The sequence below is a fragment of the Alligator sinensis genome, unplaced genomic scaffold (assembly GCF_000455745.1).
Source record: "Alligator sinensis unplaced genomic scaffold, ASM45574v1 scaffold109_1, whole genome shotgun sequence".
Classification (NCBI taxonomy): Eukaryota; Metazoa; Chordata; order Crocodylia; family Alligatoridae; genus Alligator; species Alligator sinensis.
Window position 1 is genome coordinate 2,881,872 of NW_005841852.1, and position 23,048 is coordinate 2,904,919.

A 23,048-nucleotide genomic window follows, 5' to 3' on the forward strand; every position below is an offset into this window, starting at 1 on the left:
GCGCCCGCCCCCCCCCGGCCGGCCCCCCGGCTGCCAACACCAGCGGCATCGTCCGTGGGTGGTCACTGACCGCCAGGTGCTGCTCGCCACCCCCCTGCCGCTGACACCGCCAACTCTGCTGTGACTGCCTGCGGAAGCTCCCTGCTCACCACCGCCATGCCACTGCCGCCGCTGCCTGTGGGCAGTTGCTATGTCCCCCCAGCCTCTGGTGACATGCATCATTCATGGCTCTGTCCATGGTGATGGGGTTTTCCTCCAGGAAAATGTTATGTTGGCTTCTAAGAGGGGACATGTAATTAGTCCACATGGAAAGACGTGATGATGGGCACCAATACATGAGCAGTGAGGCTGCTCTGACATGCTGCAATTACAGTGCATTGAAGCATGGTAATTACCACACTCCAGCAGACTCCAGTGTCTCATATATCAACATCTGTTTAAAAATGGTGGCAGGGGTATTTTAACTAGAGTTCATTCAATGAGTTTTAGTTAAAGTGTCCCCACCCCACTCCAGGAGCATGTGTATAAACGCCCAATGTTATTAGTTATGCTATTGATCCATCTCAGGCCATGTTGGAGCTATTCATTTTTTTCTTGAGTTCCCATATGCACTCATAAGCCTAAAAAGCAGGCAACCAACTAGAGTTGGTCAGGAAACAATTATTTTTCCTCACAAAAGTTGACAAAAACAATCTTTTTCATTTATGGGGAAAAAAAAAGTAAAATGCCTAAATGAAAAGAAATCTGATTTTGCTGACTATCGTGATTTGTAATTCCATGCTTGCTGTGCCCCCTTCCTCCCCCCCACCCTCACTTCCTCCATATGTCTCCTCGTCATGTCTTGATTCAACAATTACTGTGGCATGACATTACGAGCAGATCTGCTCCTCATCATTCTCCTCCTTCATTTTCACTAGGGGTGTGTTTTTAATATGAAAAAGGTGTGCTCTTAACTGGAGTGAACATCCTAATGGCAATACAGAGTTTTCAAAGAGGTTGCAAGTCAAGATAAACACTAACTCTTGTCAAACTCCAAACTGTTCTCCTTGCCTGCTTGCTCTCCAATATTGTTTCTATTGTATTTTTCCTACACGCCTGTCTGTTCTTCCAATACAGCTGCAGAGCCACACTATCAGTCATGTTTTCAAGCAAGAGGGAGCAGAGGCATTCAGTAGGTGTTTTCTAGAAGACAGAAGTTGACTGTCAACCTACCCTGCCTCCCACTAGCTAGAAACAGATCTCCCATGCAGGTAAAATGCCCTGAATTTGCATGCTGACTACAAGTTGAAAGCGGTCCATTTTCACTGTGTTTTCCTTTGCTGAAATCTTCTTCCAGCAAACTGGATGACAATTTTTGATATTCTTTACAGTGTTTTTTTTTTTAAAGTTTGGTGCCAGTCAAACACTGATTTGGGTATTCCCCATCAGAAAATCTAACAGAAATGGCCATTTTCTATTCCAAAGCAAGCAGGACTGCAGAGCCATCTTTTGTTTGGCATGTGGGTATGCACCTTTATTTAGAAATTGGCTCATTCCTATTGGCCTCTTTCAGTCAAACGTTCTAAACCATGCTGGTGATGTTCCTCTAAGTGGTTCTCTGAGTTTTGTAAGGAATCATAAGTACTCCAGTATCCAGCAGGTTTGTTTTGCACTGTTGTACAAATCTCTTAGTCTCGTGAAATCCTACTTCGGTATCCACAGTAGTCATTTTTGAGGAGAAGCTTTTTTTACAGTGGCTGAATTACACTATCTACATGCTTGTTTAGCACTGGAAATAAGCTGAAGTCATCAGACATTCAAACATAATGTGCCCTAACTTTGTATGGTGAGGAGGGGTTGGAGAGGGGACTGAAGGAACAGGCTGCCCGCTAGTGGCTGACACTGAGCAGAAAAGACCTACTATGGGTGACAGCTAGGAAAGCTCTCTCAAGGCTCAAGAAATAAAGAACAGTAATTTTGATGCAGACAATTTGACTAGGGTTTTAGTCCTGGTTCCCTAAGAGTGTGTCCAAATGAGAGAGAGAGAGAGATAATTATATCTGGTGCTGACAACACATAGTCTTGCACTTGAAGTGTAGACCTCAAAACTGTATCATTATATCTGCAAATGATAATCTGTTTCAGTTTGAAGCTGGGTTCCTACTCTGAAAGGGGAACCTCTGCTGAGATGCACACCATTATTCACCCTGAACTCTGGAGTAAACTATGTTCTTTTATTCTATGCCAATGTTATCTTGGGATAGTACATTGAATTAGAATACAAGGAAGAATTCCTTGAATTTCCCTTGATAAAATGTATATTTCATATTTGATTCTAGACTAAGTAGGAAACAATATAGGTTAAGAAAAAAAAGAAAAGGAAAAGCTGGCTTGTTACCCAAACTCTGGAATTAATTACTGTCAAATATTTGTTTGGGGAGAAAGATAGAAAAGTGAGTGTCTTTCCAGGAACCAAGAGAGACTAATCTCCTCTTTTATTGACTGTTCTGTGTATACCAGAAAAAGCCAAGGGAAGAGTGCTCCCTAAAGCAACCCCCTCAGTAAGATTAGAGGTGAAAACTGGTTGGATTTCTTTTCTTGGCCCTTGAGACAATCACTGACATGCAGATGATAAATTTTGTCTAATACTCATTCAACACTAGGGCAGTGAAAATCATGTTTTCATCTATTGACTTTGGGGGAGCCCTGCTATCACTTTGGCTGGTAAGCTGCTTGGGATAGGGGTCACCCTGGTGTTATACCCATCTGGCCTCTAACAAATGGGACCTTTCACATTGTCTGGGTCTGCAGAAGACTGTTACAATGTAAACATTTAATAGTAGGAATGATCAACATTGTTGGAGGGAAAATTAAGGTGTGCTCTGGTGAGAAGAAATTGCTATACCAACATATCAAGCATGTTCCTTTTTGTCTAAGCATGACATTTTGAGTATGGCTTTATAGAAACTGGGAAGGTGGCCAGGACCAGTGGAAAGGGCACTGGACTTTGGGCCTGGTAGCTTGAGTTCTCTTAATTCTGTCACTGAGCAGTTGGGTGACTCTGACCTAGTTGCATCATTTCCCAGTGCCTCGGTTTCTTGAAATATAAAATGAGGGGAATTATGCCTGCTTTCTTCTGGGATCTCTAAAGGATTAATACAATGCAAGAGGGGATATGTATTATCCCAGGCTATTCTACTCCTCCTTACCTGAGAACATGTAGCTGTCTTTTAAGGGCCAGATTGTCTGAGAGACTTTTTGGTATGGGTCTTGAAGTTCCTAATCAGTCATTAGACTTTTAATCAGTGCCACCTCTCAGTGCATGATCAAACCCTCGCTAATTCATTTTCAGGATCCACCACTTTTCCAGCCATTAAGTATATGTTATACTCAGAAGCACATGCTTCTAAATTTTCAGTCATGGACTTAAATATACCATCAGATACAGGATGGTAGAAATTCAGGCATCTGCATTTTTATACCCTAATCTTTCTCATCATAAATAAGAGCAAAGTGCATGTTATCTAATGAATTTTATTTGTTAATCACTTGCATGTCTGGAATATTTCTCCCTCTTGGGTTATATGTATATAAATGAAAATATTGTTAGTGATTTCACAAAATGGTAATTCAGAATAATGGAGACTTAATCCTCTTTTCATTAGCAAACCACTTCAGGACATACACTGTAGCAAATTACGCTGCATTTTAAGTCTCTCTCAAGTGCTGTGCACTAGAAAAAACATTAAACTATTTTTGCATTGATAGAAGTAATTGTGTAGCTAATTTGGATAAGCAGCATGCATTAGGCACAGCAAAGGAATCTCTTCTTTATGCTCCCTATCCATTCCACAGCTGCCAAATAGGATTGTTGGGTTTTTTTTCCTTTTCAAGAAAATCTGCCAGTCTGTCTGGCATTTGTTCCAGAGAGGGAGAATTGTCTAGTGGCTTGAACAGGGCGGTGTCAGTTAGGATCTCTTTCTTCTGCTCTCAACTCTTTGTATATTTCTCAGTTAGTGACCTGGGCCAGAATTTCCAAAAGTGACCACTAAACTCAAGCACCTAAGCTGAGACATGCACCAGGTCCAATTTTTCAGAAATACCGGGCAGATGAAGCTCCCATTAAGTTCAACAGAAGTAGTAGGTTCGAAGCACCATTGAAAATAAGGCCATTGGTCTCCCAACATTAGTGATCACTTGTGGAAATGCTAACCTTGAATTTCTTAAATCTCGGCTGCCCTACATGTAACGAGATGGGTGGTGGCGGTGAGGGAGAGCAAAGCATCACCAAATTCTGAAGTTCTCATCTGTATGTTAATATTGCGGCTTTTTTTTCTAGTGCTGATCGTACCTTCTCCACAATTGCTTGAAGCCTTGGTGAAAGTTTCTGAAACCGTTTGAGATCCATGAAAGCAAGGTTTCTTAATATTTTTGGTTGGTAATGATGTAAAAATCTGACTGCTGCATTCAGAGATGCCAGAGTATTCACTCAGCCAGATTTACACCCAGAACTTAGGATCTGAGACAAAGAAAACACTGATGCAAAGAGAAGGAAAGTATTTGCCCTCGTCTACCTTATACTATGTGGTAGGTTTTCCAGTCCTTTAATTACTCTTGTGACTCATCTATTAGAGTCTTTGATTTCCTTTTTTCCAATAATCTCTTGAAGAATGGACAGTGACTATTTTATTAGTTGTCACACTAATTGCCAATATAGATGGAGTACACCAACCCAAAGTTTCTTTGTTTGTGCTTGGAAGTCTTTTAGCCATAGCACTGTTTGGGGAACTTGGGTTCAGCTGATAATCCATTTTGACTCCAAAATTCTTTTCAGTCATGGCTTTTCTGTAAATCTTGCCTGTATCCTTTGCTCCAGTATAGATGACCTTGCATTTGGCTGTATTGAAATGCTTTGTGTTTGTTGGTGCCCACTTTTCCAGAGTGACTTTGTGTCATTCTGTTTATGAAGATATCATTCTGTATCAAATCAGATGCCTTAGAAGTCCAAGTGTAGTGCATACACAGTATTATTAATCAAACCTATAATCTCAAAACACCGAGTTTCATTTTCTTCCTGTTGATATTGTGATTGTGTTGCATTGTAGTGCTACAATACATGTATTATCCTTACATATATATCCTCAATTAATTATTTATTGGGTCCTCAATCAATTTTATTTTACCTCAGTATTATATCAAGTAGCCTACAGTTCTCAGGTCACCCCCAGTTTACTTCTATTTTAATTTTTGGCATAATCTTTTCTCTTTTCTTGTCCTCTAGACTTTTCTCCGTGATCAAAATGTATTGAAAATCAATATTAATGTTTCAGAGAGCTTCTTAGCCAGTTTGTTTAAAACTCTTTAGATGTAAGGTATTTGGATGTGATTTAAAAATGTCTAGCTTTAATAGCAGTTGTTAACATAAATGCAGTGTAACACAGCAGTTCAGTAGTATAGCTTGGAAGAGGACTTGGGCCTCCTGACTTCCAATTCAATGCTCTATTCATGGATTAACCTGCCCCCTGGCTGAAAAGCATATTCTGTCTGTCTGCCCCCTTCCTGTCTAGTCTGAGTAGTTCCCTCCTGTCTCTAGAAGTCTACAGAAACGGTATTTAATTTTCCCACTCTAAAAATAAACTGTTTTCGAAGAACAAAACAAACATAGGCTGATGTTGATAGACAACTAGTTCAAAATACTGAAGGCTAGTGACTCGCATTCTCATGTCTTAGATTTAATGGACACAGATACCTCTCGTTTGATGCTTGTATGCTGTAAAGAAGGCCAAGTTTTGTTTCAGTTGGCACAGATCTGTCTGAATTCCAGTTCTGGCACTGCTCCTGACAGCTGCTCTGTCCGATTCCTTCCATGCCTCTCAAATGGAAGTGGCTCTTGCCTATCTCAATGAAAGGCACTAGAAAAAAGAGTGCTATGTTGTTTTATTCCCCTCTCTCTAGTTTGCTAAAAGTTTAAAGAGGAGGCATGGCAAATTGATAGTACAGTGCTGAGCTGTTGCACAAGAACCTTTCCTTCAAAGTAATAAATGATCCCAAACACTCAATGGGAGAAATTTAACACATGTTTGAAGACTTGGTGAACCTAGACTTTGTATTAGCCCTCTAGAGACAGGTGACTTTCACCTTGTATGATCAGTGTCAAACCCATTTATGGAGGGGCATTGCAATTTCTCTAGCAGGAAGAAGATAGCAATGTGACTGGGGGAACAAACAAATTAAATGTTCCTATATAGTTCTGGTCAACCCTTTTCTGTCAAGCACATGGATTGGCATGCTACCAGCATTTAATTAAGTAGAAAGCAAACCACACAATATATTCCTCTTCACCTAAACTGTGGTTCTGGGCATGGCTGATTGCAAACTGTGTAGTAGACTGTCCGGGGTTATCTAGCCAAGCTTTCCAAAAATGAGGTAACGATCAAATTCTGTTCACTTCACTCACGCAGGTAGCCCCCCTCCACTTGTGTAAATGAAGATGTTGGATGAAGGCAAGCTCAATGAAAAAACACAGTGATGCATATTTATGCAATGACAATTTAAACTCTGACCCTGGGACCAGATTTTTTTCAAACTCAAGGACTGATTCCACCTGCCTGTGTCATCTGATGTAGTGAGCTCAGACTCATAAAAGCTCATGCTGTACATCTCTGATGTAGTTGGTCTATAAGGTGCCTTCTGCCTGACTTGAATCTAAACATGGCTAGCTACCTCTCAGTAACTTAACTTGTGCAAATAATTCCTATTGACCTCAACAAGTCTATTCACATGATTCCATTTAAGCGTATACCTAAGGGTGTGCAAGGCTGTAGTCTGAGAAGCTACATTTAGGTGGGGAGACGCACGTGTGTGCGTGTGTGTGTGCACATGTGCATTTAGGCAAAATAAGGCAACTAATAAAAATACGTTTAACTCCAGAATTTTCAAGCGCTTGCAAGTTCATTAATTTATTATGGGTTGTAGGTGTTCAGAGTCCAGGCCACTCCTATTTAGATACTTAAATATGGAGACAGATACCTAACTTAATTCACCCAAGTATGAAATTATTGGTTTCGCATTTTAGGAATCTGCATTCTGCATTGTCCCCATGTCAATGCCAGGCCAATGCACTGCACATGAAATCTGGGGCCCAGAATCACCCTTTGAGTAATTTAGGTCCAGAGTGTGTATTGACTTACCAGCATTTCATGCTTAAGTTGCATGATGAAAATTAAAGTAAAAGCCCAGAAAAATGTTGGTGAAATGATTTCCATGCAGAAAAAGAACCCTGCTATCTACCATTCATGTCTACCTTCTCTTCTGAGGATGGCTGGAATACAGACTTTTTTCTCCTTAAATTTATTTGGGTATTTGTGGCCCACTGAGTATTGACATTGACTGCAGTGGGTGAAATCTCAGCTCCCATGTCATTGTAACTTGGAGTTTCTAATGTAACTCAACAATCTAATTAAAGAGAATTAAACAATATGAGAGCTAATTAAAGAAAGTGTGTGGGAGCAAGCAAAAACATAGGAAGCAAAATGTCTGAGATCAAGTAGACCGCACTGATCTCTATGCATACTGGAAAGGAAATTCAAAAGATATCCAGTTTAGCAGGCTGGATACATCTAAGCACCCTTTCTATACTGAAGGGAGGAAGAATTATAGATGTAACAAGCTAAGTTTATTTCTTTTCAAATAGTGAAGAGTAACAGGGTGAGCTCTTCAAATTTCTAGCTAACTTTCTGCTCTTTCCTTCCCAGACAGTGGCTGGGAAGGAACTGCCCAATACTGCTCTTTTTGGGACACTGGCAATAATCCTTCTCATTCAGTTAGCACATTTCATTTTGCTAAGCAGAGGGTGGTTATGCAGTCATGGGAGCCCTCATTTCGCAAGTCAGTGCACCTACTCTCTTGTCTACATTATTTTGAGAACCTAAGTAGTGCTTTGTTGTCTAGGTTCAGAGGTTATTCTTGCTGCAAAGTGCTTCACTTGAGCTAATTATATGTACCATGTATTTCAAAAAGAAAAATGTTGTTAGGTTAGGTTTCTTCACTAAGTCTATAGTGCACTGAAAACCACTGCTCCCTATTATATCATCCTTATGCAATTCCTCTTGTACTCCACACGCTAGCAACAGGATAGATGTAAATCAGGGCAATGTACATCATGATTTAAAGCACAGAGTGGAATGCCTTGATTTAAATAATTGATTTAAACAACTTTTCTACGTACTTCATTAATTTTCTAAGGAGGAACACGTTCTTTTGGCTGATCGAAACAGGTAGTTTTACAACTAAATAGAGCTCTTACTTTAGATTTGGTGCATCTTTTAGCTACTTTGGAGGGTAGGCTAATAACTATACACATTATTGAAGCAATTATATAGCTTAATATTTTTAGATTTATATAAATGTTTAGTATGTTAGAAAATGATGAATGACATATTGCTTATTTACTAAATTACTTGTGTATTAGATGGCTTATTTGTTAACTTTTGCTCACGATTTGTGTGAAGTAGCTGCATTAGGATGGTAACTTGTGTTTAAAACAACCTGTTTTTACAAAGAAACCATCTTATTATGCTTTAAACTATAAAATGAAAACCCAATTTAAAAATCCTTTTCAATTGAAAAAGTCATTGATTTTTTTTTTTCTTTTTATCATTGTGCTCCCAAAAAGACTTATGCTTCTTGCGAGCTTGGCACTTCTTGAGCCCTGGAGAAGCAAGGAATTGACAAAGGTATCATGGATTCTTTTTATATTTGGTCAAGAACATTGTGTATTTTACCAAAAAAAAAAAAAGTGTACAAATATCTCCTGGGGGAAAATGCTCTGTGGGTGAAAAGCTATTTTTTTCATCTGCTAAGAAGCTGACAAAGAACTAAGAGCTGTAAGCACATAACTAAAATCCTAGGATACCCACATGGTATAAAACAAAGAAAAATGTGGCCCTTATTTATAATCCTCCTCCAATATTTACCAAAAATTGTCACTTAATTCAGCTTCTTCATATTTTGCAGGTGCCCTTATGTTTTGAAAGAGTTTGGGGCTGTAAAACAGTTCATTTGATGCAGCTGTCTTTAAACAGTTTCAAGCAAGAAGGAATTGTAACCTTCTGTAATTATTTTCCAAATCTTCCTGCTGTGTATGTTCTAAACTAGCCAGCTATTTTGATGAATTTCTAAACCACCAATGACTTTTTAAAAATATATTTTACCCTCATTCTTCATTGTTGACTGAACTGGTTAATTTAAAACAGATTAAGCTGGGGTTTCATTAAATGTCCTGAGAGTGCCCATGAAACTTAAAACCAGTCTCATCTCAGAGAACTGTAATTGAATTGGAAAAGTCAGATTTGAGTGGAGGGACTATCAGAGAATGAAAAAAATATAGGGTAGGGGGATGTTTCTGATTTTAAGGAGACATCACAAATAAAGACTTAAAAAACAAATACACACAACTCTCCCCACTCCTCTCCCCTGCCCCCAGCCCCCAAGATAAAACACCCTTCCTCAAACTGTATTTTCCCTGATATATTTAGATTATTCTGTCTCCGGGGTAAACAAAATTGTATTGTTAAAAAAAAATCCCTTCTTATAAACTAATCTACAAAGCAGGGTTTAAAAATTAAACTGTTTCTACCTTGCTCTTTCAAAATGATTTAGATTGTCACCTTCTTATGCCTTATATCTGCATAAATTATTAAAGACCACAGTTATCTTGGAAGATTTGCCAGCTCTCTCAGTCCTTGCCATGGTTTGTTAAGCTAGTTTTAAAAAGGAAGCATGGTAGTATAAGAAACACAGTACAAAGCTCATATAAGTCAGGCTTACCTGTAGGTTTAGACAGCTGTAGGTAGCTTGGGTCTATGAAGTGTGGCAGGACGACAAAGGAAATCTTACCAACTTTGAAACTAGAATCTATTTTTAGGCTAGGATTTGCTGACTTTGACCTTGAATGCTACCCACTCCAAAGGGAGAATCTTTACATCTGCTGGTAAAACTGTTCCCTGATGTGACCTGAAACCTTAAACCTAGCAATCCAGTTACCTAGTTTGTGGCTTGAGTCAGATAATGTGACGTCTACATGTTGGCTGTAATGATAAATGAGAAGACATCTTTTTATCCTCTAGTTCCCTCTTCAAACCTGACGCTGAGTTTATTTCTGCCTGTATGGTCGAAGCACTTCACAGCTGTTTCTAGTCATGATCTTCTCTAGTGGCTTTGTGCCTACAACAGAACTGACCACAGAAGCAGTGGTGGTCAGAGATTCATTCAGCATACATTGCTTTCTGCTCTCAGGAGCTTCTTACCTCATACATTCACCTGATTTGCTGGCCAAGTGTCCCCTATCAGCTGTTGTGTCTCACTACAGTGCTGGCCACCCACAAAAGCTATCCAATTATTTAACTGCCTGCTTGGGCAGATGACCTTCAGCTTCCTGCTTTACCAGTCCTTGTGGACAGAAGTTGCCAAGAATCACAGATCCTCATGTGCAGGAGAGTAAGGGGTTAAAGGTGGGAAGGGAGCAATGCACTGTAGCCATTAGGAGAGAATCTGGTCATTGTAACTGGAGGTTGTCCAACATAGAGCCCATCCAAAACTAGGGCCTGCGCACACTTTGGAGGCTGCTATGGTCACGGAGGTGCAAAATAGTTGTGAGTCTATATAGAGGGTCTGCAGTTCGTCATGGCAATGACTTGTGGTTCTCTCTTTGTACTCCTGACTGTTCTCTGTCATCCAAGCCCCTTTCCTCATCCATCTCATTCTCAGACACATTCTTTGTCTAGGTCTCTGCCACAAATTGTAACATGGACTAGCTTGATACAAAAAAGAAAGTACAGGAAGTAATGGTAGTGAAGACATGTTGGCACATGTATTTCTTAGCAGTTGGAAGAATATGGATCCAGGGTCTCTGGAGAGGTTAGTGCTCTGTTGATGGCAGGTGTGAAAGCCTTAATTGCTTTGTCATCATTACTATCATTACCCAGCTTGTCTCGACCCTAACTTACTCTAGCTGCATCTCACCTTCATTTTGTGGGTTAAATGTAAGTGTGCTCGCTCGCTCGCTCTCTCTCTCAGCACTGAACCAGTGAGGCAGTCAATGAGGATTTCTGCAGCCAGAATTGTCTTTTTCTGTAAATTTGAGAGAACTTGCACCTCTAATTTTCTTTCCTTCTCTCTCTCTCTCTCTCTCACGCGCACACACACACACGCACACGCGCACACACACACACACACACACACACACACACACACACACACAGAGTTGGTAAAGAGGGAAGTTCAAAAGACTGATGAAGCCAGACCAAAAAAATAAATAAATAAATAAATAATAATAATAAAAAAATATATATATAAAATCTTTGGCCCAAGAAGGAATCGATTTATTTTTTTTCCTTTCTTTCCTTTTTTCCCAGTCTTGTTGTTCTGGCACTTTTGGAGTTACAATAGTAATGACCAGAAACACATCAGCAGAATTGGAACCAGAAAACTGCAGCATAAAAAGCCCAGCCCTTCTTTGTCCAGCTAAGTAGATCTTCTAAGGGTCTTGTCATATGGGACACTGACTATGTGTTAAATCTGTGCAGTATTAAAGTTAGAATGTGTCTTGAGCAGCTGCATGATAATGTTTACTATGATCTCTAACATGCAGTTTGCTGATTCCAGGTTCCAGCCCCAGCACCGTGCCAGATTCTTAAACTGGTTCCAGTGTGGTGCCAGACCTGGGACTGACTTCAGTTGATTGGATTGACATCACTGGACCCCCTTCAGTGAGGAGAAGAAGCAGGATTGGGCTCCAGGCAGGCTGTGGTGCTGTGATCCCATTAGGGCACGCTGATTATAAAGGAAAGTGCCGGATTGCAAACCAGCCCCTCTACTTGCTGCTGGCATGTACAACTTGAATGGGTGTGAGAGAGGCAGAGGTGGGGAGCAGGAACAACTGCAAAATGCTTGTGTTATCTTTGTGGAACAGTCTGAAAATAGCTGAGCATATATTATTTAATACAGTCTGGAGATGCTCCTTCTGTAAATAATTGTAATTTTGCTGCAATCCAAGCAGATTTAGCATGTGTTTTACTGCTTGAATGCACGGACACTTAAGTTTTAAGTGTAGTTAACGTGTCCTAAGTGTAACATGCGACATGGCCCTAAGGTGATAAATGCGGGTGGGGGGGTGGAGGCAGAAGGTGGGACAGATTTTAGGCTTTCCTGGGCTCCAAGCAATATGGTGCTACTCTTGCATTACTTCCCAGCTCTTCTACTCTGCCAGTGGTGCTGGCATAATCCATCCATTTACCATTTATCTTTTCTCACCAACATGCCCATATTACTTTGTGTGAATGAAATTACTTTCCTAGACTGGTACAATAATCTGCTACACATCCTTCCTCCACCTCCCTCCTGCCCCAGTACCTGCAGGAATTCAACCAGTTCAAAACACACAGCACTTGTGGACCCTTTATAGCACCCAAGTATCATTTTCCAAAGCATTCAAGTCCCAAGAGAAAAACTACTTATTTTTAAGTGATACTAAGGCTTCACCTATACAGTTTTGCCAGCCTACCTGTGTTGGCTACAGGTATATAAAGTTGCATCCCTTGTTACTGCAGCTATGCTAGCAAAAATCCTGCTGTGGATGCTGCTAGGCTGACAGAGGAGGGCTTCTCCTAATGTGGCTTGTATTGTTCATGGGAGATAGCATAACTACACTGGCCAAAACTTGCTTTCTATTAGCATATGCTGCATTTCACCAGTGGGCTCTGCTCACGTAGCTTTGCAGAGGCTGTATAGTTAGACAAGTCCTTCAGTTCCTATGTAACTAAGGCACTTTTGAAAAGGCTACCATGGCTGCTCTAATGCCACTTTTCTGTCTAGATTATAAAATCCCTTTGGATCAGGAAGTGGGGTTTTGCATGTATTGACATAACACCTCACCTAGCCCAGTGGGACCTTAGTTCTGACTCATGCAATACAGATGCTGAGGAATAACAACTAGTTTCATTTCAAGTTCTGGGCAATGGATCTGTTGCTATTTTATTCTAACAGGCTTACTCAAGCCAAGTTACTGTACTATAGAGCAGCCAAGCTTCCCATCCAATTATTCAGATAGTTGTCTTTAAAATTCAAAAGAGCTTAGATGTTAGAAACCTGCTGTGCCTTCTAAGTTACCTCAGAAGGTTATTGTACAAATTAATTCAATACTGACAACATAAAAACTCTGGGGACAAGATGATATAGGTCATATGTGACAGAAACTACAGCTCTGGTCATTTTATTTTTATCTTTGTAAGCTACCCAGTATGGGGGAATATAGGTAAAATGATACAGCATGGTAACAGAGCCCATAAGAAGAGATTATGTAATGTGTGCACAGTCTAATGTATGGATGGTGGGCATGGTGATGAATGGATGGTGGAATGGTTTTTTTTGTTAGCTGTCACTCAACAAGTTTGACTTTTTGACGTCAGATTGATGGCATGACAAGGGTTTGTGGTACTATTTTTTCAGGCTGACATCTTGAGTGCCCGGAATATTAAACTGAAACAGAAGTATTTGTTTGGCTCCCTGGCTGTCAAAACAATACAAGCCTTTGCTTCCCCTCTCTACCATCAAAGCAAAATACTTTGGAGTAGATTTTGACTCCTGGAAACATTAATCTATTTTTGGGACCAACTAGGTATGTTCTCATGAGATATATATATTTTGGTTAAGAAGTTAGGGGCCAGCATTTTCCACAGGGATTCGTGATTGTGGGTACCTCAAATGCTGGCTGTCCAACTCAAAATACTAGAGAGGAGCCCAGTTTAGAGAATGATCTGACCATCTGTTCCCAGGCTGTTCTAAAACAGTTCATACAGGATACCTAAAACAACAGTGTCTAGTGGCTTTTGAAAATCCTGGTCACAGTGGGTGACCTCCTGGATCATAGTTCCTTAGCATTGTGGCTAGAGGTCTGTGTGAATCTATTCTGATTTGTTCCCTTATGTAGGAGTGCTTGTACACATGATGAAAATTGGCTGTTTTGCAGTTTAATGGTGTCATGCTGTACACATGCGGGGGTTTTTTACAATTTAAATGAGTTTTTTACCTTGCAAACTAAATCACATCATCCACGTGTAGTTTAGTTTGGCACATAGCTATTATTAATGTTGTAGCCTTTTGACAGTTCACGCCCTGCCAACCTCTTGCTGCGGGAGAGGTGGGCTGAAGGCAGCAGTGGAAAGGGGCTGATCCTTTTCTTCCCCCCACACCTTCCCTCAGAGCCTGCCTGCCTCTCCCATGGTCGGGGGCAAGCCCCCAGTGGGGCCCTGGCCTGCAGCGGCCCTCATCCTTCCCTCTGCCATGGTTGCCTGGTCAGGTGCTGCTCAGCACCCACCTGCGCAACTCTGAGGGGTGCCACCACCATGGAAGAAAGGACCAGGGACCCCTGAAGCTCAGGGGCTGCTCACCCCCCAGCTGTGGGCAATGTGAGCAGGCTCAGCAAAAAAAAAAAAAAAAAGAGATCGGGTCCCTTAGTGTAACAGTAATGGAAGCCTCTAAATTGAAATTATGGGTTTTAATCGTCACAATTAAAAACCCGCTGGTTCAATTTAGGGGACTAAATCCCTGTCACGTGTACAAGCACCCTAGATGTCTGTAACAGAGAGCCTGGGTTCCTTTAAGGTAAAAGCGGCCAGACAGGGGCCAGGGGCCTGCTGCCCGAAAGGGGCACATCGCTACAGTAATACACATGAGGCTTGGGGTATGGTGTAGGGGAGGTTTTGGAGCCATGGAATTAGTCCCTAAGACTTTGGGTGTCCTGAAGTACACAGTTGACCAAAGAGGCCCAGTTAGGGGCCTGGGACTGGAGAGATTGTGGACCTGTGAATGAGAAGAGCCAGTGTGGTCCAGGGTAGGAGACATCAATCCTACACCAGCTTGGAAGGTGGACCAAGATTGGAATAGTTCTGAGTGGCAGAAGGGTGTTTATAAGTAACCTTCTTGAGTGGGTTACCTGGTGGACTATCAAAGATGAACTGAGAAAGGAAACAGAGGGCACTACATTCATAGAACTGTACAGAGACTCTGTGGAGTGACCCAGTGGCCAAGATGTGGTCAAGTGTCAAGACAAAGAGACTACCTAGAAAATAGTAGAGGTCATAGACTACTTGGACCTCAGAGGGAGGACTTTCAACTGGAGGAGAAGATGGGATGATGAGGAACAGTGGTGATGTATAGGGGGTGCACATATACCCCCTGAGAGTGCTGATGCACCCCCTGACAGCCAGCTGGCACCATTGGCGCGATCAGCTGTGAAATGACCCCTCCCCCCCAATCAGCAAGATTGGCTGTTGGAGACCTCCCCCCCCGGTCGCTGACTGGCCACTGGTGGCACCAGTTGCCCATAATTGGGAAGTCCCCAGGGGCAGTAGGATTAGAGATGGGAGGTCCTGGAGGTCTTGGAGTCACCAGAACACACCAGCTGTGGCAAGATGGGAAACCTGGGATTCTGCGTTAGAAGGGTTCATCAATAAGAGATGGGTAAACCTGTGCTTGCTGAACTGGGATGAAGATTAGGGGGAACCAGGTAAGACTGAGCACCCCACACCTTCCCTTGCTTATCAGCTGTAACTAAGGGAGGGAGGTGTGTAACAGAGAGCCTGGGGCTCCCTGTTCCTTTAAGATTAAATCAGCCAGGTAGCACTGCAGGCTAGGCAGGAACAGCAGCTGCCAGTTGCCAGGGCAGCAGAGAATTGTGGCATCAGTAGGCAGCCTGCTGATCAGAAGTGGGCAGGGCTCTGGGAGCATATAAACTTGAGGCTTGGGCTGGCAAGCATAGGTGGAGGAAGAAAAAATTATTTGGGGGAGCTGAGCCCCCCCAGCAGGTAAGTCTGTGATGGAAGGGGGAAGGGAGGAGAAAGGGCCTTGGGTGGGGCAAATCAAGGCCCCAGTCATGAGGTAGGGAGTGGGGCACAGGCAGGAGCTGGGACTGGGGTGAGTGGGGCCCCTTCTGGGCTGGGTGGTGGGACAAGCGGAGGCCCCAGGGGCATGTGCCCCCCTGTGGCAGGACACTGTTTGTGCCTGCCACTTTAAGACCTAAGCCAAGCAACCAGCAGGTGCCTGATTGTGGCAGCCATTTTAGATTCAGGGCTGCCTATATAAGCAGAGCATTTTGCTGCTGGCAGGCCAGGCAGCAACATCACTTGGTTGCAAGGCTTCATGGAACACCCTGGAGGTAAGGGAGGAGCTTTAGGGGATGGTCAGGAGGCTCCTGGTCCTGGGCATGATCTAAAACTGCACTCTGCTGGGAATGGGTGGCCTGGTGGGGCTCTCAATGGCGCGGGAACCCCCAGGAAATGCTAGGCCAGTTACCACCCCGGTGAAAGGTGGGTCGGGGCACCTTAACCCCAGTTCCCACAACTGGGTGGGTCACCCTCTAGTAGGGTCCAGAGGGCAGACCAATCCAGACCCAGATGGCACATCGTGTAGTGGCAGTTGACTCCACCCCATACACAGATTGGGCAGCACGAACCCCCTGGGCCTTCACTTTTCCCACCACCCAGTCTGGCCAGGGCCCCAGTCACCCCAGCCTGTGCTACTGCCTGTGCCCCTCTCCTTCCCTCACCACTGGGGCCTCAATCTGCCCTCCCCCACAATGGTGAGGGAGGGACTGGGGCTGGGACAGGGGTAGGCCCTGCATATCTGGGTTGGGGTGTGGGACGGAACTGCAAGTGACACATCCAGGGGGCACCTGGCACAGGGAGGGGGTGGCAGCTCCTGCCACTACATGCATCCTGGGAGGAAATGGGAATGTGTGCGCCCTGGATCTGCGCATGGGGTGTGGGTGGGCTGCTGCTGCAGGTTGGGGCGGGGCTGGGCTGATGCCAGGCCCTTCCCAGTGGGGGCTGGGCTGTGGTGTGCTCAGCATTGGGAGGGTGACTATGGTGGGGAGGGGCGCTGAAGCCACCACAAAACTCATTAGCCCCCACAGCTCTCCCTCCCAATGCTGCCACCGCTCACTCCAAGCGCAGTACGGTACAGTACAGTGCAGTGCAGCGCAGCCCAACTGCCTCCCCCCACCACTGGGAAGAGCCTGGTGCAATCCCTGGCCCCCAGCCTGCTGAGACAGCCTTCCCCTTCTCCCACATGCAGATCTGGGAGCACATGCTTCCACATGCCCTCCTGTGGTGCATGCAGCGGTGGGAGCAGTGCCCCCAGGATGAGCTGCTTGTAAGTAGCCAGTCATCCATGTGCTGGGCTGCCTATCCTGGCTCAGTGCATGCCCTGCCCCACCCCTGGTGCAGCTGCCCAGAGCCTGTGGCCCACTGCCCTGTGTTTGTGGTGGCTAAGCGCTGTTAGCCCTGACCTTCTGACACCTATTCTGGCAAGCTAGTTTACCTCTGTCAGCCACAAGGTTAGGAGCTCCTGACCAGGAGAGCTACCCAGGGATGCTAGACTGTCTGCTTTGTTGCCTGTAGGAAGTTCAGGGAGCTCACAAGGAGCCCAGGCTGGGAGGTTATGGCAGCACAACGGGTGACAGAAGGTTTGCCTCTTAAAGGGGTAGAGGTCTGCTTCTGCTGTTGTTTTTTATATTATGGCCAGGGGCTTATATTATGTTATAGTTACACTGGTGGTTTAGGTTGGGACTGTAATGGGTGGTATCCGGAGGTTGCATTAGTGACCAAAGGCACACAATCACCTTGAGCCCTGCCAGGGGCAGGCTCAAGGCACAAGCAGCTGTTGAACCCAGAGTGGGCAGAGTGTAAGGCTGCAACGCCAGTCAGGGGCCTGGTGCCTGAGAGCCCGGTGCAGCCAGACAGGGGCTAGGGGCCCAGGAGATGGGGGGGGGTCAGGGCCCTGGCACCTAAGATGGGTGCAAGCGGAATGGGGCCAGGGGCCTTGTGCCCAAAAGGGTCAAATATCATTACAGTAACATCCATGAGGCTTGGGGCCTGGTGTAGGTGAGGTTTTGGAGCCACGCAATTTGCCCCTAAGGCTTTGGGTGCCCTGCAGGGCACAGTTGGCCAGCAGCCCAGTGAGGGGCCTGGGGAATAGTAAGGACCAGTAGGGTGCTGGGAAACCCTAGCAGGGGTTCAGTTGAACTGGGGCCATATGAAGGCCTGTAGGCAGCCCTCCCTACTATCATTATTGTCACATCAAGGTATGGCAGGTGAGAAGGGAAGGTGCCCTAGGGGTGGAGCAGCACGGTAGCAGAGACACCACTGCATGTCACGGCTGCCCCTGGGACCCGAACATGCTACAGTGTCTCACTATGGTATGTGGAGTGGGGCATAAAATACTTGTGTTTGGATGCATATTTCTTATCAAATCATCAGGTCAGCTCTCATCCTTGAATCACTAAATTATATTATTATTATTTATCACTTTTATTACGATAGCATCTAGGGGCAATTAAGAAATGAGGTACCTTTTGGCAAAGTGCTGTAAAACACCTAAGAAGCAGCAGTCTTTGTCTTTGTCTTGAAAAGCCTAAGTTCCAAACAGAGGAAACAGAGTAGGAGAAGAGGTACATACAGGTGGGGTGAGAAGTGCAATGGCAGAAAAGATGGAAGTCCAGATGGGTTGAGGGAGTAAGACACAAGCTTGTTCAACCTTAGGGTGTCTCCATGGCACGGGTCTTGGAGTGCTAGAGTGGAGGGATGACCCCAACTTCTTTAACTTAGTATGTAAGTAAGAGCTGAAATGTGATAACATTCTTAGAAGCACTGAGATTTTCCCAATAAAACTGTTTAAAGGAAGAGATGGGGGAGAAAAACCACAGAGATTTTGGCCAGACCACACCGGATGTACAGTTGGAAAAATCTTGCATTTTGAAGGTTTAAAATTTCTATTTATTCAAAGTTTTTTATTTTAAAATTAAAGTTCTGGTTTAAAAGATTCCCTCCTCCATCCCACTCCCCAACTGGAAGATTTCCTTTTTATATGCCATTATTTGGAAAAGTAGGCTTTTTACCAATTGCCTGGGAAGAATACATATATAATTATATAAGATTATCCTAATGGAAGTTTGCAGCTGTACTGTGATGCTAATAGCATGCAGAAACTTTTATGCTTCAAGTTGTTTGGCAAAAGTTAAGAAACTTTATATATATTTTAAGTTAACCATAAAGTAAATCCAGATGGTTCTCTCTTGCACAGACAAGCAGTCTTCAAACTAGACATCTAGCTATAGCCTAGCTGTAACTTGTTTTGATTACTGCAAATAAAAAGACAAAAGTTTTCAATGACTAAGGGCCCAATTCTACAAAATGTTAAGTGCCCTTGACTGTCTTTTGAAGTCAACTAAAGCTCACACAGGAAGACCTAGAATTTGTATGACAACATGCATATGAGAGTACAGTTTATTTGTACTGAGGTATTGCTTAATGTCTAAGATCTAGGTCTCGTTGTGGTAAATGCCGTATATACATAGAACAACAACAAAAAAGGCAGTCTCTGCAGTAAGTGGTTCACAATCTAAGTTTTAATTTGTTTCTGCTCTCTTCCACTGTAAGAGCTATTACAATATTACTTTGGGATTCTTGCTTGTTTTACGTACACTGTATTCAACCTTTACTTCTTACTTTAAAAGATTATATCTTTCAACAAGAGAAGAAAAGTAAAAGGGCAAGACTTGTAAAAATGATATATATATCACTTTAACATGATGATCCAAACTTTTGTAATAGAGCTCTTTATCTAAGAAGGGTCAACTCATTATTGTAAAACTCGATTATAGAAATTACTGGAACACTAGGCTACTTCCTTACTGGTCCACTTTCACCCCAAAAGTAACAGCTCCAAGTCTAGTGAATGATCATAGATCTTGTCTATGTAAACCAGTATACACTGGTTTACATAGACACTTACCAGTATACCACTGGTTTACATATACACTTTTGCCTTTTATTCACAGGCAAAAGAATTTTTGCTATTTTGAAGCCACCACCATGAGTTAAAATGGTTGGTCCTGGTTTGTAAGAACTGGATGAATTTATTAGAACATTGCAACTAATAGTTGCAAAGATGCGGGCAGGGCTTAATTTTCCAACCTCCTGATCAGAGACAGCAATATAGAATCAAAACAAGGTAATGTAACACTAAGATAAAGATTTGATGCCACCTATTGGTGAAGTTGCTGGCTGCAAACCTTACCTCAAATAGAAATTTGGTAGTGGTAAATAGGCGATAGCTGATATTACTCTAAATTAAGATGAAAATCAAAGCTGTTTTGAATCAAGGAGAGTCATATAGAAAGCAAGGAAAAGATGTAAATGTTTACCTTAAAATACATCTGGTTATAAGCTGAAACACAAAATGCTGTGTAGTGTTAGACACTAAATAAACACTTCCATTGGAAACATATTAGAAACCTCTCCATAATGGTCATGATTATAAGTGTAACATTTTAAAAGTCCTAATATACTAAAGGGGAGAAAAATTGAAAAGTCCAGCCAAAGGTAATTGATGAGACCAGCAGAAAGTTTACTCAAATCTTTGTTTATTTGAATGGTCCCTCAATGTCAAATAATCAGAAATCATTTACTTTGCATGGGAACAAATTGGTAAACATTGTTCCTGATCTGCATATTGTTGGCACTTAAGGAAAATGATAAGTGCTTTCTCTTTCATTGCATTATTTTCTCAGTGAATCATGAGCCAAATGTTTTTGTATATAACAATAGGTATTATTCCCCAAGGTAAAACAACAAAGAAAATCCAGCATCAGATTTTAGCAAGAAAGGTAATTTGGATTTTGCTTAATTAGAGGGATTTACTGAATGGTATGTTGCATGTCTGTGCCACACAGAAATGACGGTTGTATTTCTAGCCTGGGACCCAGCAAGCTGCTATTGGGAGCTAGGAAGAAATCTCATGGAAGGAGAGAGTTTTTAACCATCTGAATTTATGATAGTCTCTCTGTTTGTTTGAGTTGGTACAAGTGCAAGAGCCCTGAGAGAAGGGCCATTTAGGTCTGTGATTTTCCCCATAGTGTTATTAGGAAACAGGTGCTGGGGGATTCTTTCTTACCTGGGGATATAGGCAGTGGGAGGCCAGGGCTAATGGGGCTTAGCCCCCACAGACTGGGCTGGCGACCGCAACTCCAGTGCCACCACCACCACAGCGCACACAGCACCAGAGCGCGGTGGCCCAGGAACAGCCCTGCGGGAAGGAAGGGTGGGGTCAGGCGGGCACGCTCCATACCACCTAGCCCGCCCCAAATAATATTTTCTAGTGCTGCTTATGCCTGGAGAACAGACTGAGGACATGGTGGAAAGACAAGAAAGAGTTTGAAGACTGTTAGCCTCCTCTCAATATAGCATGCTGGGAATATGAGGAATCTGGAGACCTGTATTATCCAGTTACACCTACCTGTCTTTCAGTCCTGTGGAAAACAGCAATGAAGGAGTAGAGATTGTTGAAAAACAAAAGACCTGAGAGTGAGAAGAGCATTAACCAGTGAGTAAACTACTTTTGCAGTCGATTGGGCCGCCTGATATACGTTGAAAGCTAATGGTCAGAGTTAAAACACCAGGACAATGATTCTCAACCAGGGTGTCCTTTTAAGTATACACCTACACATGATCACAAGTAAACACCTACACACGATCACATGAAAAATCCAGAGGCTTCCAATAGGAAACTGTAGTGTCAAAAATCCTGATCTGTTGTGGCCTTTCTGAGTACTTTGCAACAAAAGAATTGCTCTATTACTTTTTTCCTGTAATCAAAAAATGAGCGAAAGCTAAGAGCTGACTTTCCGGGAGGGATACTTCGAATCTAAAAAGGTTGAAAACCAATGGCTTTCTTGGTGTATAGGCTAGCATTGTTAAGGCACACCAATTTCTGTAGTGAATTTCAACACACACAGTAGTGATGTGGCTACTATCGAGTTTGCTTGCCTTTGAATCCTCTGACTGAATAACCAGGTACCTATTTACAGCCAGGTCAGGGGCACCTTAACTGAGTATCATGTGAATGGCAGTACAAGTAAAACAATGTTGCCACCATTACAGGGACTTTATCCTTAACATACCAGAACACTATACATAGCATTGTGCTTAATCAATCTGCTTGATGACAAATTGGGAGGTTGCCACAGTTTGTTTCCTCTCTCATTGTTCACCAGGGCAAGGAGGTTTTCATTTCATTCTCTACATCATTATTCACATCTTGCTGCTGCAATTCCAGACATACAAGCCAATGCATTCCCTGAGCACAATGTTAAAAAAGAAGTGATATTTGGTATGCAAGTCTAATTTGAAAGTTTTATCCAGGCACGCTGAGTGCAGATTTCATGTCAAAGTAACCTCGTATGGTGCACTGAATGCCAAACCTAGACTTTTATACAAAGTAAACAGCCAGGAAATGTATTGCTGCTTGCTGTTCTTTCACTACAAGTTTCAGGTGCATTGGCAGTGCAGGGCAGAAGAATATAGGAATTGCCACAGTGGCCAATGGCATTGACAGTATTTATGGAAAAAATGTATATCTAATATCCTGTAGTGGAGGTTGAGCTAAGGCTGTTGATATATGAAGATTTATTTTTCTCCCAAAATTGGTTCTTCTTTTTAGTATTTACAACCATGTCTGGCAGTTTGTGTTATGCCTATGAACATTGAACCATTCTTGAATCCTGTTAAGCTCTTTGCCTTATGATAGATATCTTGTATCAATGAGTTACACAGACAAAACAGCATGAAAAAGTATTTCCTTTTATCAGTTTTGCATTTGCCACCTTCTTGCTACTGTTAATGCTGGAGTTGTTCTCTTATTTCATCTCTGGCGCAGTCATTCTAGGACTTCCAACCAGCATAGACTTAAACAAATATATTTAGGGTGCATCTACATTTTGCCCTATGTCGCCATAGTGATGCGCTACATTGCTGTATGGCATGCTACGGTGACGAAGTGATCATGTGGGTCTACACATAATTGGCAGCTATGTCACCATCGTGGTGCGCTCCCCCTGTTTTAGTGCATTGTTATGGCGACAGCAGCAAAATCTAACCGTGTGCTGCGCATACAGTGCAGAAGGGGAGTTTACTGTACCGTGCTAAAGCATGGTGCCGTAACAGCATCGCCATATA

General features: G+C 42.9%; 1 protein-coding gene across 1 annotated transcript in view; it reads right to left on the minus strand.

Annotated features, from left to right (window-relative positions):
• DUPD1 (dual specificity phosphatase and pro isomerase domain containing 1) overlaps positions 1 to 9,876 on the minus strand; it is a 33,863-nt gene extending 23,987 nt beyond the window's left edge. Inside the window, exon 1 of the mRNA XM_006016285.2 lies at positions 9,808 to 9,876. The gene's annotated coding sequence lies outside the window, so the exon portion shown is untranslated. The remainder of the gene's footprint in view (positions 1 to 9,807) is intronic.
• Between the last annotated feature and the right edge of the window lie 13,172 nt (positions 9,877 to 23,048).